This window comes from Oryctolagus cuniculus, chromosome 3 (genome assembly GCF_964237555.1).
Source record: "Oryctolagus cuniculus chromosome 3, mOryCun1.1, whole genome shotgun sequence".
In the NCBI taxonomy this organism is placed as follows: Eukaryota; Metazoa; Chordata; class Mammalia; order Lagomorpha; family Leporidae; genus Oryctolagus; species Oryctolagus cuniculus.
Genome location: NC_091434.1, coordinates 135,742,386 through 135,760,175, shown reverse-complemented (window position 1 = coordinate 135,760,175; position 17,790 = coordinate 135,742,386). Strand labels below are relative to the sequence as shown.

General features: G+C 47.1%; 1 protein-coding gene across 15 annotated transcripts in view; it reads right to left on the bottom strand.

Annotated features, from left to right (window-relative positions):
- Positions 1-17,790, bottom strand: part of NRCAM (neuronal cell adhesion molecule) — a 329,372-nt gene that overhangs the window by 247,381 nt on the left and 64,201 nt on the right. For 14 of the 15 annotated variants that reach the window (XM_070071141.1, XM_070071138.1, XM_008258359.4 and 11 more), the window contains exon 2: positions 9,479-9,635. The gene's annotated coding sequence lies outside the window, so the exon portion shown is untranslated. Of the gene's footprint in view, positions 1-9,478; positions 9,636-17,790 lie in introns of those variants that run through there. The other variant, XM_070071137.1, reaches the window with a different exon arrangement.

Genomic DNA, 17,790 nt, shown 5'->3' with positions numbered 1-17,790 from the left:
TAAATCACAATGTACAGCACATTAAGGACAGAGATCCTACATGAGGAGTAAGTGCACAGTGACTCCTGTTGTTGACTTAACAAATTGACACTCTTGTTTATGGCATCAGTAATCACCCTAGGCTCTTGTCATGAGTTGCCAAGGCTATGGAAGGAAGCCTTTTGAGTTCACCAACTCTGATCATATTTAGACAAGGTCATAGTCAAAGTGGAAGTTCTCTCCTCCCTTCAGAGAAAGGTACCTCTTTCTTTGATGACCTGTTCTTTCCACTGGGATCTCACTCGCGGAGATCTTTCATTTAGGTTTTGTGGTTTTTTTGTTTTTTGTTTTTTGTTTTTTGTTTTTTTTTTTTTTGCCAGAGTGTCTTGGTTGTCCATGCCTGAAATACTCTTATGGGCTTTTCAGCCAGATCCAAATGCCTTAAGGGCTGATTCTGAGGCCAGAGTGCTGTTTAGGACATCTGCCATTCTATGAGTCTGCTGTGTATCCCGCTTCCCATGTGGGATTGTTCGCTCCTTTTTAATTCTATCAGTTAGTATTACCAGACACTAGTCTTGTTTATGTGATCCCTTTGACTCTTAGACCTATCATTATGATCAGTTGTGAACAGAAATTGATCACTGGGACTAGTGAGATGGCATTGGTACATGCCACCTTGATGGGATTGAATTGGAATCCCCTGGTATGTTTCTAACTCTACCATTTGGGGCAAGTCCGATTGAGCATGTCCCAAATTGTACATCTCTTCCCTCTCTTATTCATGCCCACTCATTGTTTTAATATTGAATATAAAGAGATGGCATACAGCAAGGTGGAGAACTCTGATAATATCTAGCAGATTTTAAATGTACATAAAGACACTTGTTTAATGAAAAAAGATTTCTTACATTTTCAGCAAAGCACATACAAGGTGTGTTTGGACACAACGATACCATAAATTTAGTTACGGAGAAAAGGATTGTGGATAATAGTATTTATTTTCTACCATTTGTAAGACAAGACATATGTGTTTGAATTTCTAGGAAGCATCATCTCTGAAATCTCAGACTCACAGAGTTCTTAAATTCTATAGAAAGAATTTCATTTCTGTGACACAGATGAAATGTTCTCTCTCTCTCTAAGATTTTTAGAATTGTGTATTCTATTAGCTCTTTTAATTTAGTCAAGAGCAGAGGAGCTTCTCAGATGCAAACCCAATGATGTCCCTCCTTTAATTTACATCCATTTCTTCTTGATCCAAACCCCATGAACATGGACAGAAAAAGTTCAACTCCTCCTCTTAAAAGACTTAAACTGACTTTAAGTGGGAAGGCAAGATCTATCTCAATTTCCTTATCTTAAACAGTTCCAAGGTGTTTAGCTTTCATGCTCAATAGGACTTCCTTTTCATCTATTTTTATTTATTTGACAGGTAGAGTTAGAGAGAGAGAGAGAGAGAGAGAGAGAGTGGTTTTTTTGTTTGTTTTTTTTTGTTTTTGTTTTTTGTCAAGCAGAGTTAGACAGTGAGAGAGAGCGAAACCTAGAGAAAGGTCTTCCTTTCCGTTGGTTCACCCCCCAAATGGCCGCTATGGCTGGCGCATTGTGCCGATCTGAAGCCAGGAGCCAGGTGCTTCCTCCTGGTCTCCTATGCAGGTGCAGGGCCCAAGCACTTGGGCCATCCTCCACTGCACTCCCAGGCCACAGCAGAGAGCTGGCCTGGAAGGGAGCAACTGAAACAGAATCCAGTGCCCTGACCAGGACTAGAACGTGGGGTGCCAGTGTCACAGGCAGAGGATTAGCCTAGTGAGCCATGGCACCGGCCAAGAAAGGTCTTCCTTCCACTGGCTCACTCCCCAAAAGGCTGCCACAGCCAGCGCTGTGCCGATCTGAAGCCAGGAGCCAGGCGCTTCCTCCTGGTCTCCCATGCAGGTGCAGGGGCCCAAGCACCTGGGCCATCCTCCACTGCCCTCCCGGGCCACAGCAGAGAGCTGGACTGGAAGAGGAGCAGCCGGGACTAGAATCCGGCGCCCATATGGGATGCTGGCACTGCAGGCAGAGTATTAACCAAGTAAGCCATGATGCCGCCCCCCTTTTCATCTTTTTAATCACTTCACTCCATTGGGAACCCTGCCCAATTTCCCCATACACTTTATTAAGGGAGACTACCAGTGTTGAAGCACTATGCAAATTTGCAGATGATGCACCTCTATACTCTACTAAATATTGTATTAAAATATATTCCTTATTGTAACTGACTAGTCAGAACTGGGACACTACTTAAGGATAATTTATAGGTAACTGCTGGCGAGTACAATAGCTGTAATGTATTGAATGCTTCCTATGTGCTAGGCACTGAATACTTTGCTATCAAATCCTGGCAACAACTCTTAACCATCAGGTGTTATCATTCTTTATTGCAGCAAGGGCCCAGGCTAGATTGTCCTAGATCTAGAGTCTGACTTCAGAGCCGGAACCTATCATTCTGATGGGTTCAGAATGCCATACAGATACACAACCGGAAGCAGGTGTTTGGTGTAGTGGCTGAGACATCCCTTGGGAATCCTGGCTTCCGGAGGGAAGTACCTGAATTCTAGCCCTGACTCTGGTTCCCAACTCCAGTTACAGTGCAGTCACTACAAAAGCTTCAGCCAACTCTTCTGGTCCTAGAAGCTGTCCTGAATGGGGACAAGGGTCTTTGCACTCCCAAATGGAACAGATCGGTCAGAGCTTTGCATTCCGAAGCCAGGAGCTTCTTCCAGGTCTCCCATGGGGGTGCAGGGACCCAAAGACTTGGGCCGTCTTTCGCTGCTTTCCCAGGCCATAGCCGAGAGCTGGATCAGAAATGGAGCAACCAAGACTCGTACTGGAGCCCATATGGGATACCGGCACTGCAGGCAGCTGTTTTACCCGCTATGCCACAGCGCCAGCCCTGAGGATATGGTTCTGCTCCCTGTTGATATGTTTGCAAGTTACAGGCCATGCAGCTTTAATGTCAAATAAATCAAAGAAATAAGATGAAGGGGAGAAAAGAACCTCACGTTCGGCTTTGATTTACGTGTCAGGTAGGATGAGGCTCTGTCTCCCCTGTCAGTGGTATTTTTCTTTTTTCTGTCTCGTACCCTGTTTGAGAGACACACACACTAACGTGCTGAGTAAATAAAACATGAAACCCCGGAGGGCAAGGAGAGGAAGCATGCAGAGAGAGAGAACAATTCGAAATATTATTATCATAATATAGTATTATCATCCTGGTGGATACTGCCTTTCCGAGCAGTCCTAGCAGTAATAATTTACACATCCGCGAAGATAAAAGGTGTTACACTGCCTGAGTAAACCCTGTGAGTTCTGTATTCTTAACAGATTGTACTTTGTAAACCACATGCGAAGTTGTAATTGCTCAGGATGGACCCTGCCTTAAAGCAAACAGCACAAACCTTGTACTACTGTTTGTAAAGATGGATTTCTATTCTCTTTTTCCATTTTCTTTTTTTTTTTTAAGATTTATGTATTTACTTGAAAATCAGAGTTACACAGAGAGAGGAGAGGCAGAGAGAGAGAAAGAGAGAGAGAGAGGTCCTCCATCCACTGGTTCACACCCCAGCTGGCCGCAATGGCCAGAGCTGCGCCAATCCGAAGCCAGGAGCCAGGAGCTTCTTCCAGGTCTCCCACGTGGGTTCAGGGGCCCAAGGACTTGGGCCATTTTCCACTGCTTTCCCAGGCCACAGCAGAGAGCTGGATTGGAAGTGAAGCAGCTGGGACTGGAACCAGTGCCCATATGGGATGCCAGCACTGCAGGTGGCAGCCTTATCCTTACCCTGCTAAGCCACAGAGCTGTCCCCCACCTTTTCCATTTTCTAAGTGAAAACAATATGCAGTGTTTTTAAAGTTTAATATCAAAAAAAAATTGGATTTGTTATCTCCTGATCTAGTATGTAGAAACTCTTAAAAAGAAAAAAAAAATCCAGTCATCAAGTAGCATGAAGGGTAGGTTGGTCATGAATCTGAAATAGATCCCCAGGGGGAAACAAATCCAGATTATATTATGGGAAAATGTGAAGAGTCATTAATTCCTATTAGGCTTCTGGCTATTCTGCTTAACTAACACAACAATGAATTTGCCAGTCACCATTCTCATTTTAACAAGTGCAGCAAGACATCAGTGCAGTAGCTGTGGTTCAAAAGTTAGTCGTAAACCTGAATCAAGAATAATTTTTGTAAAGTCCCGGAACAACAAAAGGCAGCGCAGAGTGAAAACCCCAATGCAGCAGGACGCTATCTGATTAGGAGTCCACTGTCATTGTCCTCCACCAGAACGGCTCGCAAATCGCTGAGGCAAAGTCTGTGACCTCGATGCCGGCACTGCATTTCTACCAAAAGTTGGTAGCTCAGCATTTCCTCTCCTCGTTCTTTTCAAAACCCCACACGACAGGAGGGCATAGGGCAACACGTTTTCCTGCTAAATATGATTTGAGCCTGTTGGAAAACTACCCACTCCGAAGTGTCAGCCTGGCAACCCAGCCATAGAAAGCTTCTGCCTTCCAACAGGAGTGCCCCCCACTCACACCCCCAGCTCCCTGTGCTGCCTTCTAGGGAGAGGGAGGGTAGTCCTGAGCGACATTTCAAACTCTCAATACTTCGAAGTGGCAATCCCCAAATGAACACACAATCTGTGCGTTGTTTTGTTTGCGAAATGGCACTCGTCGCACTCGCTTGGAATCTGAGCTGAAAGCAGCCACCCCACTCTGCTGTTACGTTCCGTACTTCACCCACGGGGCGAGACAGTGGAGAAGACACCACCATCAAGACCAGACCAATGACCCTGGGACAAGCTGACCTCGCTCTTGGCTGTCATCACACCACGTTGTGTTCGCAGTCTGCACCAGGCTCCAGGCCTGTTCATCTTCTGCCCAGTGCAGCCAAGCAATGCAAGAAGGCAGACATTTCAGCACATGCCGAAGTCTCTCCCAGCCCTCCTCCCCGCCTCCCCGGGGCCAGTTCCGCAAACACACACCATCAAAGGGTCTCCTGTGCAGGAGTCGTCCGTGTGTGTCTATCACACAGAGAATCTGAGTGAGACAGCTAAAGGAGAACACAGGGAAAAAAGAGACAGAGGCAAAGAGAGAGAGTGAAACAGGGAGAAGCAGTCCTCGTGACTTGCACATGAAGGAGTGGAAACTCCTTTCCTTACCGGCAGCTTCTGGGCCGAGTGAATCATGGTTTGGACAGGCACCCTGCCGATGGACAGCCCACTGGTTTCCCAGCAAAGACTGACCCTTCTGTGAATTCCAGAGAACAATTCACAGCTTTAGGACCACCTACAACTTGCATGCATGGGCCGCCATTCTCTGTTACGCCAACTCAGCATTTCCATAAAGTCATTTTCCATACAGAAAACTGACGCACGTTTGCAGTGAGATTGGCCAAAGCGGAAACTTCCTGTGTTGAAACTGTTGGTTTTAAAATCCTTCATGAGTGTCTCCCAGCTGGAATTTAAACCTGAGTGCTTCCATTCTACTCCAACCCTTCATTTTAATGGTGGACCTCTCTGCCTCTCCTTATCTCTCTGTGTAACTCTGACTTTCAAACAAAATAAATAAATCATTTTTAAAAATCCACATAAAATAATTTAAAAAATTAAGAAAGACTTGGTCAGAACCTAAAGTATGAAAGACAAATGTGCTCATGGAATCAAGAGTGATGAAATGGGGCCGGTGCCGTGGCTCACTTGGTTAATCCTCCACCTGTGGCGCCAGCATCCCATATGGGCGCCGGGTTCTAGTCCTGGTTGCTCCTCTTCCAGTCCAGCTCTCTGCTGTGGCCCGGGAGGGCAGTGGAGGATGGCCCAGGTGCTTGGGCCCTGCACCTGCATGGGAGACCAAGAGGAAGTGCCTGGCTCCTGGCTTCAGATCGGCACAGAACCGGCCATAGCGGCCATTTGGGGAGTGAACCAACGGAAGGAAGATCTTTCTCTCTGTCTCTCTCTCTCTCACTGTCTAACTCTGCCTGTCAAAAAAAGAGTGCTGAACCAAAGCCAATGTTATCAGTGCAAACTAATGGACTTCGTTCAATTTTCTATTTTACAGTAACTGCACAGTTCCCTAACAACTTGGAGTGAGAAAACATGCTGAAATGAAAAGGCAGAGTGAGGATCAGGACATCAGGGGTAGGTAAGTCAGGGTTAAGTAAGTTATTTAATTTTGGTTCAAAACAATTTCCGTGTGCATGATCATGAAAGGGAGGGACTAGCTGAACTTCAAAGTGCCTGAAAAGAGGGTTAGCGAAGCAGATTGCAAAGAGTAAAATGGGAGGATTCTGCCATTTCCTAGCAGGTCTTGAGGAAAAATGTCATTAAGCTCATTAAGACCACAGTAGCCAGATAAAAATTCATTCAAACTGTACTACTGTTAAATATTATTTGACTTTAAAATTTGTGCCCATGACATTCTCTCAAAGGAGGCTCTGAGGAATGAGTCTCAGCCCAAGTCTGGTGGACTCGCTCTCAAACAGTGCAGCCTCTGTTCCTACAGACCCCTCTCCATGTTCTGGGTGGGTGCTGGGAAGATCCACGGGGCGTGGCCCTGCTGCCACCCCCGTGAAGACTGCAAGAAAGACCCTGCTCAGACTTCCAGAAGCAAGGCCCAGCCAACCACAGAGCAGCCAATGTGAGGAGCTGCGCAGGCGCCACCACCAGCTACTGCGAAAGAACTCCCGGTAGGAAAGCAAAGCAGCTTTCCTTACCGATGTTAGCAACTTCTGCAAATTACAATGAAGCATGGCACTGGCTTGTAATCCTCCTAAATCTCGGGCTGCATGTTTTTTAAAAGATCTATTTATTTATTCGAATGGCAGAATTACAGAGAGAGATCTTCAATCCATGGGTTCATTCCCCAAACAGCTGCAATGGCCAGAGCTGGGCCAATTGGAAGCCAGGAGCCAGAAGCTTCTTCTGGGTCTCCCATGTGGGTGCAGGGGCCCAAGGACCTGCACCATCTTCTGCTGCTTTCTCAGGTACATTAGCAGGGAGCTGGATTGGAAATGGAGCAGCCAGGACTCAAACCAGCAAATGGGATGCCAACATCGCAGGTGGCAGCTTTGCCACAGCATGGCCCTACATGTTTTTTTTTTTTTTTTTTTTTGAAACTATTGTTTTATATTTCCTTTTATCAAACTGCAAAATCAGCACTTTTGTTCCAGGATAGATCCTAATTTTTTATGCCAAGGAAACAAGACTATCAAGTACAGATATGTCTAAATAAAGTGGAAACGGAGGACATGGTGTGTTATCTCAAGCATATGAATAAATAATATTGAGGCTTAAATTGCCAAATCAAGTTTGGGTTAAATAAAATATTTTAAACCCTTGAGTAGACCTCCCGAGGCAGTGTTTCTAGTCCTGTATCTGACAGCTCACTTCCAGCTGCCTGGTGGACACAGCTACCTAAATGTCCCCTGTGTGCTTCCAAGTCCTTCCCTCCCCAAGAACAAGCCTGCTTCCCGCTGAAATTCCCCTCAAGGCTTCAGCACGCTCTCAGTCAGCCAGAGCGGCAGCCAAGAGCCCCAAGTCCTGACACCATCCCACTCCCCATGCCCAGTCATCCCCCAAATCCAGCATATTCTTCATAGCTGTTTCGACTTCCTTCGTTCTCTGCTCCTCGCTGCTTCTACCCAGGCTCCAGCTGTCCTGTCTCTTCCCTAGATCGTGACACAACCGATCGGCCCATCCTTCAACCTCCTCACCTCTAGTTCACCCTCTGTGCATTCTCTAGGGTAACACCTCAAACACCCATGACCTCCAACGTAACGCCCCTGCCCCTCAGCCACACACACACACACACACACACACACACACCGCCTTAGGATTCAACAATTCTACACAATCTGTTACTCCCATACGTGGGTTTCTCCCCCCTAGCCCACTACTCCCTCCTGCAGTGCCCTCTTCCACCCAACCCTGTTGGCTCGCTGCCATTCACCTGTCAAGAGCCATTTTGGGAGCTACGTCCTCCAGGAAGCCTGCCTTTATTACACACACTGTCCTGCAGACCCAGGCTGAGTATGATGCCTGTTCCACTCCTTTATGCACTCTGCATTTACTGTTACCATACAGAAATCAGCCACATTGATGCATACAAGTACGTCCAAAAAGCTCATGGAGAGTGTGTATTAGGAAAAATTGTGTGTGGATTTCAAAAACTTTTCAACAATTGTTAACACTTTGCTATATTTGTTTCATTTGTAAATATTACATATACACATACATACTACTTTTAAAGCAGGAGTGGATATATTAATATCATATTCTGTGGGATTTGTGACATAAATTATAAAATGAGGGAAGAAGGCTATATATTATTACTATACATTATATAATTCAGACGTGTCAATATTTAAATTATCTATACAACAAATAACACGGATCCACTTTTTTTTACTATATGTATATATTAACTTCTGAATATAAGAGAGAACATGTGGTTTTTTATCTTTCTGTGTCTAGCTTATTTCACTAGCATAATGATCTGCAATTGTAACCATTTTTGCAAATGTTAGGTTTTAATTCATTTTTTGCACCAAAATAAACTTATCTTTTAATTCCATTTTTCCACAAACTGAAGTCAGTGTGTATCTGTCTGACAGATATTCCTTGAAGGCAAAGATTTAGGATCTTTGCCTCTTGACAGTTTAACGAAGTTTACTGAACTGAACTGAAAATGAGCAAAACTACTGGGAAAAACAGATTAGTGGGTATGAGAGTATCCTGGAGGATCACAAATGTTTGGGTACGGTGGCAATTGTTTTTCTTTATTATTATTATTTTTTTTTGACAGGCAGAGTGGATAGCGAGAGAGAGAGACAGAGAGAAAGGTCTTCCTTTGCCGTTGGTTCACCCTCCAATGGCCGCCACAGCCGGTGTGCTGCGGCCGGCGCATCGCACTGATCCGATGGCAGGAACCAGGTGCTTCTCCTGGTCTCCCATGGGGTGCAGGGCCCAAGCACTTGGGCCATCCTCCACTGTACTCCCGGGCCACAGCAGAGAGCTGGCCTGGAAGAGGGGCAACTGGGACAGAATCCGTCGCCCCGACCGGGACTAGAACCCCGTGTGCAGGCGCCGCAAGGTGGAGGATTAGCTTAGTGAGCCGCGGCGCCGGCCAATTGTTTTTCTTAACTGTACAAATAAGACTTCATGGTTTAGAAAGTACTTTCCTGTAAATTATATCATTTGATCCTTTAAACAGTTCTGGAAGGCAGGGAAAAACAGATATCGAGGCAGACAGAGATCCTAAATACATAAGAAATTTCTCTAAGAAGAGAAATACTATTAATTTTTAAAGAATGTGTGTCTGTGTGTGTGGGTGGGTGGGTGTGGGTGTTTGTGGGTTCACGTACATGGGTACTCAATAGATCTGCACTGATTAGAGTTCCAACTCCAAATACATTCCTGTTCGACCAAAATCGACTTCTTTCGCAGCTACTAAAGAGAGAAGCAATTCACTCTCACCTTCAGAAGGTGCACTGGGCCGAGACCCTCCCCAGCGTTTCGGCGACTTCAGAAACTGTCCTGTCCTGGGGTGATGCCAAGTGCTGAGGGCAGCTTTGGTCAGAAGTCTCCAGCTAACAGGGCTAACAGGTGCTGAGGAAGAATACCGCAAAGGCTCCTGAAAAGGCAAAAAGAAAAATACACAGAACATTGTAAATTGTCTTCGGCCAGCTAATTCTATTAAGCTGAGATTTAATTTGAATATCCTATTAAAATTAACAAGAGGAACTTAATACATGCCCAACACCATGATTAAGTTTAACCAAGCATTTTTTGTACTTAAGGGCATCAGTGTCTAAGAAACGTTAAGCAATGTAATGGCTACAGGTAATGAAAAAAAAGGTAACATAATCCCAATTACATTTCAGTGCAGGATAGAAGTCTGAATTACCTCTCAATAGCAGGAGACAACCGTGCACACAAATCAAAAAGAAAAAGAAAAGGACTTGACCTTCTTTTTCTCTAATATTTCATGGGAATACAGCACACCTTACGGTCACATCAACACACAGGCCGTGACTGGGGAGAATCTAATACAGACGGCAAAGAACAAACAAAGAACAAACAAAGAAGGACGAAGGAGTTGATGGAAGCTGACAATGTCAGCGAGGACCTCAGTAACGCAGTTACATTTTAGAGGTGGCTTTGAAGGCGATGAGAAAAGAAGGCATCTGGGAATAAAGGGGTTGCTGAGGACACCATTGTAAGAAAAACACAAAACGCTGCGTAAGGTTAAGGTAGAACTATGCAGAATGAAACCTTAATTAAACAGATGCCAACCAAGCCAAGTGCTTGAGTCGTATGTTTATTTACAACCTCACTGCTCTGAGAATGGGTGCGAGCAGAGAGAGAAGCCAGAAAGAACGTGGAGTCCGGCTGGTGCGAGAAGGGCAGACGCCAGGAGCTCCGGCTCGGCCTCCACTGACAGTCTCACCTTGCTAAGAGCTTCTCAATCCTGCCTCCCATCAGCACCACCGTGCGACCTCTTCAGCAATATCCATCTGGGCCAAGCAAATGCCTGACCAGTTACACCAGCCTCTCGAGGAGTGGGATGAGCCCTCCAAAGGACAGAACCTGGACGAAGGCATGTGATTCCCTCCTCTGGCCCTGGGGTTCTCTTTTGTCACACTCAGGGCACCCAGTAGCGCCTTTGTCTTTAAAATAGACCCATATTTAAATTAATAGTATCCCCAAATTTAAGACCTTGTAACAACATCTTCCATTTCTCGGGAGGAGGCGACCAGGAACCAAGAGGGAGAGAGCCATACACGGGGGCCCGAGCAAAGCAGCTACATCAGGAGGACACCAGGCCTCTAGGGGAGGGCAAATCCAGATCTTGCGCTGATGCAGGATGCAACTGTTATAAGCCAGGCTGGGGAGGGTCCCAAGACACGGAGCCCCACTGTTGAGGGGGACTGAAGATGCCCTTGGCTCTCTAGGCAGAGGATGGCATGCCTTGGAGTCCCTGTTGCTGAAGGTACAATACAGAGAGTAAGATTCCTGGGTGCTACATTATTGAGCAAGGTGTAGGAACTAAACACTGTGCCAGGAAGCACTTGAATTCTCCCTAGAGCCCTCTGTCCCGGGCACTATTATCATCCGCATTTTACAGATGAGGGAACGGGGGTCCCAGAAGGTTAGTCTTGTCCTGCAGGTGCTGGACCCGGAATCCTCACACAGCTAGTCTCTCTACAGGGACCCCTGCCCGGCCCTGCCACCCACCTGCCTTTTCTTCTCGATGCATTCTCACCACGGAAGGTAGAAACAGAAGCATCCTAGACTCCCCTTGGTGCTGTCCCATGTTCTCAGAGTTGAATAACTTCCGTTTTCGAGAGAGCATTAGTAATTTATGGAATAATATTTTGTATTCTCCCATTACAAATTAGTAGCGTTCAAATGCTTAAGTGCTTTTTTTTTTAATGATTTTTATTTGAAACGCAGACAACAGATATAGACAGAAGATAGAGACTGACAAAGAGATAAGGATAGAGAGATACAGAGCTCCCATTCGCTGGCTCATTCCTCAACCGCCCTCAACCTCTGCGGCTGGGCTAGGACGAAACCAGGAGCTGGGACTCAATCCAGGTCTCCCATGTGAGTGGCAAGGAAGTACTTAAGCCATGCCTTGCTACATCTGAAGGTACAGTACACAAGAAGCCAGAACCGGCCGGTGCCGCGGCTCACTGGGCTAATCCTCCGCCTAGCAGCGCCGGCACACCGGGTTCTAGTCCCGGTCGGGGTGCCGGATTCTGTCCCGGTTGCCCCTCTTCCAGGCCAGCTCTCTGCTGTGGCCAGGGAGTGCAGTGGAGGATGGCCCGAGTACTTGGGCCCTGCACCCCATGGGAGACCAGAAGTACCTGGCTCCTGCCATCGGATCAGCGCAGTGTGCCGGCCGCAGCGCGCCTGCCCCGGCGGCCATTGGAGGGTGAACCACCGGCAAAAGGAAGACCTTTCTCTCTCTCTCTCTCTCTCTCTCTCTCTCACTGTCCACTCTGTCAAAAAAAAAAAAAAAAAAAAGAAGAAGAAGAAGAAGAAGAAGAAGAAGCCAGAACCAGGATCAGAATCAGGAGTTGAACCCAATCACTCCAATACAGGACCCGGGCATCCCAAACAGAGGTTCAACTGCTGTGCTGAACGCCCACCCCTGAATGTAAGATTTCATTACACTATTGTGGAGAACCTCAGCCTTGATGACTATCTGAAGAGTCATAACTGAAATCTGCCCTAAGTGACTCAGTCTATCATGATGACTGAGCTTAAAGGCCCAACTGAAATTTCTGGAACATTACAATTTATTTGGAAACAAATTTCCAAATATAATCATCATCAATCATCTTGGAAATACACCCACATTACAGTTAGTTGTTCTGTCTTATTTACATTGTCTTCTTTCCTTTCTTTTGGATAGCATAGTTATGGACTATAATAAAACCTAATTTACAAAATATTTCACATATGAAATATACTTAAGGGGCTAAGGCAAAAGCATTGCTATTTCTGACACATCAGGCATATTCTGATTATACTGTGTCAGAATTATTTTCATGGGGTTGGTGTTGTGGCACAGTGGGTTAAAGTCACAGCCTGCATCACCAGCACCCCATATGGGCTCTAGTTCAAGTCCTGACTCCTCCACTTGCCATACAGGTCCCTGCTAATGGCCTGGGAAGGCAGCAAAAGATGGCCCAAGTGCTTGGGTCTCTGTATCCACATGGGAGACCTGGAAGAAGCTGCTGGCTCCAGGCTTCGGCCTGGCTTAGCCTCCATTGTTGAAGCCATTTAGAGAGTGAACCAGCGGATAGGAGATCTCCCTCTGTAACTCTGCTTTTCAAATAAATAAATAATCTTTTTAAAAATTTCTAAAAAGAATTATCTTCTTGGTTCATTTATGGAAAGATGGCTCTCATGAGACTCTGGGAAGACATAAAATAATGATAAGAAAAATAAAAACATAATTTTGGCAGGTGGAAGGAGCCTGGAAAATCACTGAATCCAGCCATTGACTGTGGCCCAGTGCAATTTTTTAGGGAATTCTGCAAGAGAACCTTTATCCTGTGGCTTTCACCCTTGATTCCAGTCCTGGCCCTTGGAGCCACACCAGGATGCCCATCCTGCTGTCAATGTCCCCAACCACAGCCTGTCATCCAGGAAACCAGAGAGCAGCAAGATCAGCGTGAGCCCCTCAGAGGCTGGGGGTGAGGGGACCCAGGGTGTGGCTGCATGAGACGGTCTCTGCCCTAGAAAGGAGATGGTAAGAAGCCGAGTTCATCAGACCAGCTCTCTCTGGGATTTGGCTGAGACGTCGGGAGTGGGAGGAGAATCTATGGAATATGCAGAGATAAGTGGAAAGGCCAGAAGAGAGACCCTGAGAGAAAACAGATAGGCTGGGGCTCCCTCGGTTGCTGCCAACTTCCTAATCCTTCGACTTGAGCAGGGGGTCCAGGTGAGCCCTTCCTCCCTCGAGTGCCGAGTGGCCTCTGTTCTCAGTGACAGAGCCTAGGACGACAGCATCTCATTCCCCGGCCCTTCTTGTAGCTGCGTATCATTCTGACAATAGCGCCCATGCCTTTTTATAGTCCATCTTGTTAGAACAAAGGGAAGGCTTTTTTTTTTTTTTTTTTTTTTTAACAGGCAGAACGGACAGTGAGAGAGAGAGACAGAGAAAAAGGTCTTCCTTTTCCATTGATTCACCCCCCAATGGCCTCTGCGGCCAGCGCACCGCGCTGATCCAAAACCAGGAGCCAGGTGCTTCTGGTCTCCCATGCGGGTGCAGGGCCCAAGGACTTGGGCTATCCTCCACTGCACTCCCAGGCCACAGCAGAGAGTTGGACAGGAAAAGGAGCAACCGGGACAGAACCCGGCGCCCCGACTGGGACTAGAACCCGTTGTGCCGGCGCCGCAAGGCGGAGGATTAGCCTTTTGAGCCACGGCGCCGGCCATGGGAAGGCTTTATTTTCATGCCATCAGTATTTCACCTTCTTAGATTGGCCCCATGACTCTAACCTGCCAAAGCTCTTGACTTTTTAATTCTGCCCTTACCAAAACTCTTGCTAGGCCTTTCTCCTTCACATCGTCTCCATACTCCACAAGCATACCATCTAGAATGGCATTCAGGCTACAGTGGCGTTAAATGGTGAAAACCAAAACTGTTCATAAATAAAAATACATTTATCTTAACGGCCAGGTCATTCCTTAAAAGCAATAATTACCATTTCTCCAAATTGACTGCACATTTTCCTGAAGGTATAAAATGCTACATAAACTGATTCAACCAAGCAATTGGTTTGCTGGACAAAAAGGTTCTAATTTTTACTGGTTGGAAATCACAACCCTTTCCCCCCACGCACTCAGCAAAAGAGAAAAAATTAGGTTTTGGCATCAGTAGAGAAAATGAGGCCATAGTTGAGATAATTGGAACATGAACTCTGTAGTTAATTACCTGTGCAGTAGAGCAAGAAGTTATGCTTGAAAAACATATTGCAAAAATAGAGCTATGTTTGGTTTCGCCTTCCCCAAGGCAATCAAGGAAATGAGCAGAAGCTCTTGTTTTCAGTCATCTGGTATACCCGTGCCAAAGCAAAACTTTTTTGTCTAATTCAGTTTTCAGTAAGCTTTGTGAGATTTCGCCTTAGAGTAGAGAGCCCCACACTGAAAGGCTTTTTGAGTTTCCCTGTCTGCTGTTCTTGGCTCCTCTCTCCACCATACTCTCAAGGTGCCCAGCTGTTCCTTCTCAGGCAGTTGGCATGCCTGCCTGGAGCAACCCAACCCAGGATCCTCACTGCTCTTCCCAGGGCTGGCTCTAGGGTAAGCTTCAGGCAGGGCTCGATGAGCCACTCTAGACAGCAAGCACAGGAGTTTGTGTATGGATTTCACGGCTTCCTGGTGAGCATGCAGAGCCTTCTTGGCTTTGCCTGATTTTTCTCAGCTACACCGAATGGCTGAACTGTTCATTCAACAACCACAGTACCAGGAGTAAGGCACTGCCTGGGAGGCACAAGAAACACCAAGATGGCTGGGGCTGGTGCTGTGGCGTAGTGGGTAAAGCCGCCACCTGCAGTGCTGGCATCCCATATGGGCACCGGTTGGAGTCCCAGTGGCTCCACTTCCAACCCAGCTCTCTGCTATGGCCTGGGAAAGCAGTGGAGGATGGCCCAGTCCTTGGGCCCCTGCACCCACATGGGAGACCTGGAAGAAGCTCCTGGCTCCTGGCTTCGGATCGGCACAACTCCAGCCGTTGTGGCCATCTGGGGAGTGAACCAGCGGATGGAAGACCTCTCTCTCTCTCCCTCTGCCTCTCTATAACTCTGTCTTTCAAATAAAATAAATCTTAAAAAAAAAAAAAAGAAAAGAAAAAAAGAAAGACCAAGATGGCTGAGATGCACCAGCTTCTGCCCGGGGCAGGGATGAGAGCCACAGCCTCCTGTGCTCAAGGGCCTTTTCAACTCTATTTTGCCCCGGGTTAATCTCAGTGAAGACTGCAAAGGGAGTGTTGCTGTGGCACTGTTACGGATTAAAACAAAAGGTAAGTTTCAGGAAGGGTAACTTCTAAATGACTCCACAAAGCTGGGAAGTGGGCTTGTGACTCTCAGTGCACACCCAGGGCCACCCATTACCCATGCAAGCAAAATGAAGACACAGCAGCAAAACGAGTGCTCACTCCGTTCTGGGTGCAGCTGGCTGGCAGATACCTGATTCTTGTGACCCATTTCTGAACTAGGCAGTTTTATCATCCCCATTGAATAGCCAACAAAACTGAGCCACAGAAAGTGGCCTCCTGGCCCGACGTTTCGTGGCTCCCAGGTGGCAGAAAGTGACAAACACCCCGAGAGGCATGCCACCCAGAAGCAATGCGGAGGAAGCTGCAGGATCTGTTGCTAGGAAGAACGCTAGGCGAGTTCTGGAACGTTTTCTGGCTTTTCCAGAACAGTGAGACTTTTCTTCTCTTGTAAATCCCGTGAGAAGATATTGGCATCAGAGATGAGGGAAAGCTGGCGATTCCCAGAAAAGAAGGAAATGTGGTTGCCTGCCCTGGCCCGGGGCTACGGCTGTGGATGTGTTCAGTGACTTGTGGCATGGAGAGAGCTTACAGCACGTGAACACCATACGCTGTGCTAATGAGCGCCATGTATATTTTCTGATGCTTCCAAGTCAGATCACGCTGGTCAAGCAAAGCAGAGAGAATAAATCCTTGTCATGTGCGGTCCTATATTTGGGCTTTGCAGCTTCACAGTGAATGCGCAGGAGCCTCCTAAGGTGTAGTGGCTCTGCACTTTGCTGGGCTATCAGTTTGAATGACACAAACTCTCCAGTTTCCCTATTCTGCGCAAGCTTTCAGGTACAGAAGGGGCGGGGGGCGGGAAGAAAGGAAGAACTGTCCAGCCTTCAGCAATTGCGTTTCATACTCCAGACTCACAGCTGAGGGCTCCCCACATCATATTACTGTGCATCCTCACAGGAACGCAAAATGCAGGCACTGTTGCAACAATTTCCTATCCCGGCTTGTCACAGCACAAAATCTCACAACACACCGTGAAGTCGGAGGGCTGGTCCAGGTCACAGACAACACTGAAACCTGGAACCATGGGACCCTGGGCTGTGACATGGCCTCCTGATGTTTCTCCTTTATAAAAACTTATTTATTTACTTTTATTTGAAAGGCAGAGAGGCGGACACAGTCAGAGATGTCCTATCAACCAGTTCACTCCCCAAATGACCACAACAGGCAGGGCCAGGCGAGGCCACAGCCAGAAGCCAGGAGGTTAATCTGTGTCTCCCATGTGGGCCACAGGGACCCAAGTACTTGAGCCATCTCCTGCTGCCTCCCAGGGTGTGCACTAGCGGGAAGCTGGAACTGGAAGCAGCGCTGGGACTTAGACCCAAGCTCTTTGTAAGGGATGTGGACGTGAGGTCTTCACCAGTCCAGCAAGCACTTGCCTCTGGCCCCTTCCACTCCTCTGGAGCCATCTCAACAACACAAACAGAAGCATTGCAAAGGGGAAGGAAAGCCACCGGGTGAGCGGGAAAGCAGTTAAGTTCAGATGTGCGGTATATGCAAAAATCCCAGGACACTCAGTGGAAACGTGTTCCAGGAAAATTCAGGAGCTTCTACAACTTTTCCAATATCCCTGATGTAAGGGACGCCCTAAGGTCTCAGAAATCAGTCCCCACAGAGACTGTTGTGTTTCTCAGAATTCAGAATTGGAGGGAGAAATGTGTCGAAGATCAGAACACACCTATCCTGCCACCCAGGGAAGGCAAGGAGGGTGTGATTCACACGGACACCATGAAAGAACCACTTGGGCAGTGCACAAGGGGAGGGGCAGGGGATACTTCCAGCTAGGATCAGGCAGTTCATACTGATGACCTCCTTGAGACTTTGGCAAAGGAGGAAAGAGAAGAAACAGAACAGTAGCTCTAGGGAGTAGCCGAGACAGCAAGTGACGTTCGGTCACAGGAGACTTGAGCATGTTTGTAGGCTGAGAAGACAGATCCAACAAGGGCAGAGAATGCAGATGCAAATTGCCAAAGTCATGGAGAGAGGCAAGGTCCGGAGCAGAGGGCTGGGAACAGGCCACACACAGGGATTTAGGGAGTTCCTTCTGTGTCGCTGTGCATATCATAAACATGTCAACCGCTCCAACAGGATAGGGGATACAGAGGTGGACTCGTTCCACGTCTTCTCTCCTGCGGGAGAGAACACCCCTGCACTGAAGCATTTCTGAAATGAGCAAGAACTAATACAACAGCCCCCATGCAGAAACCTGCTTATTTGC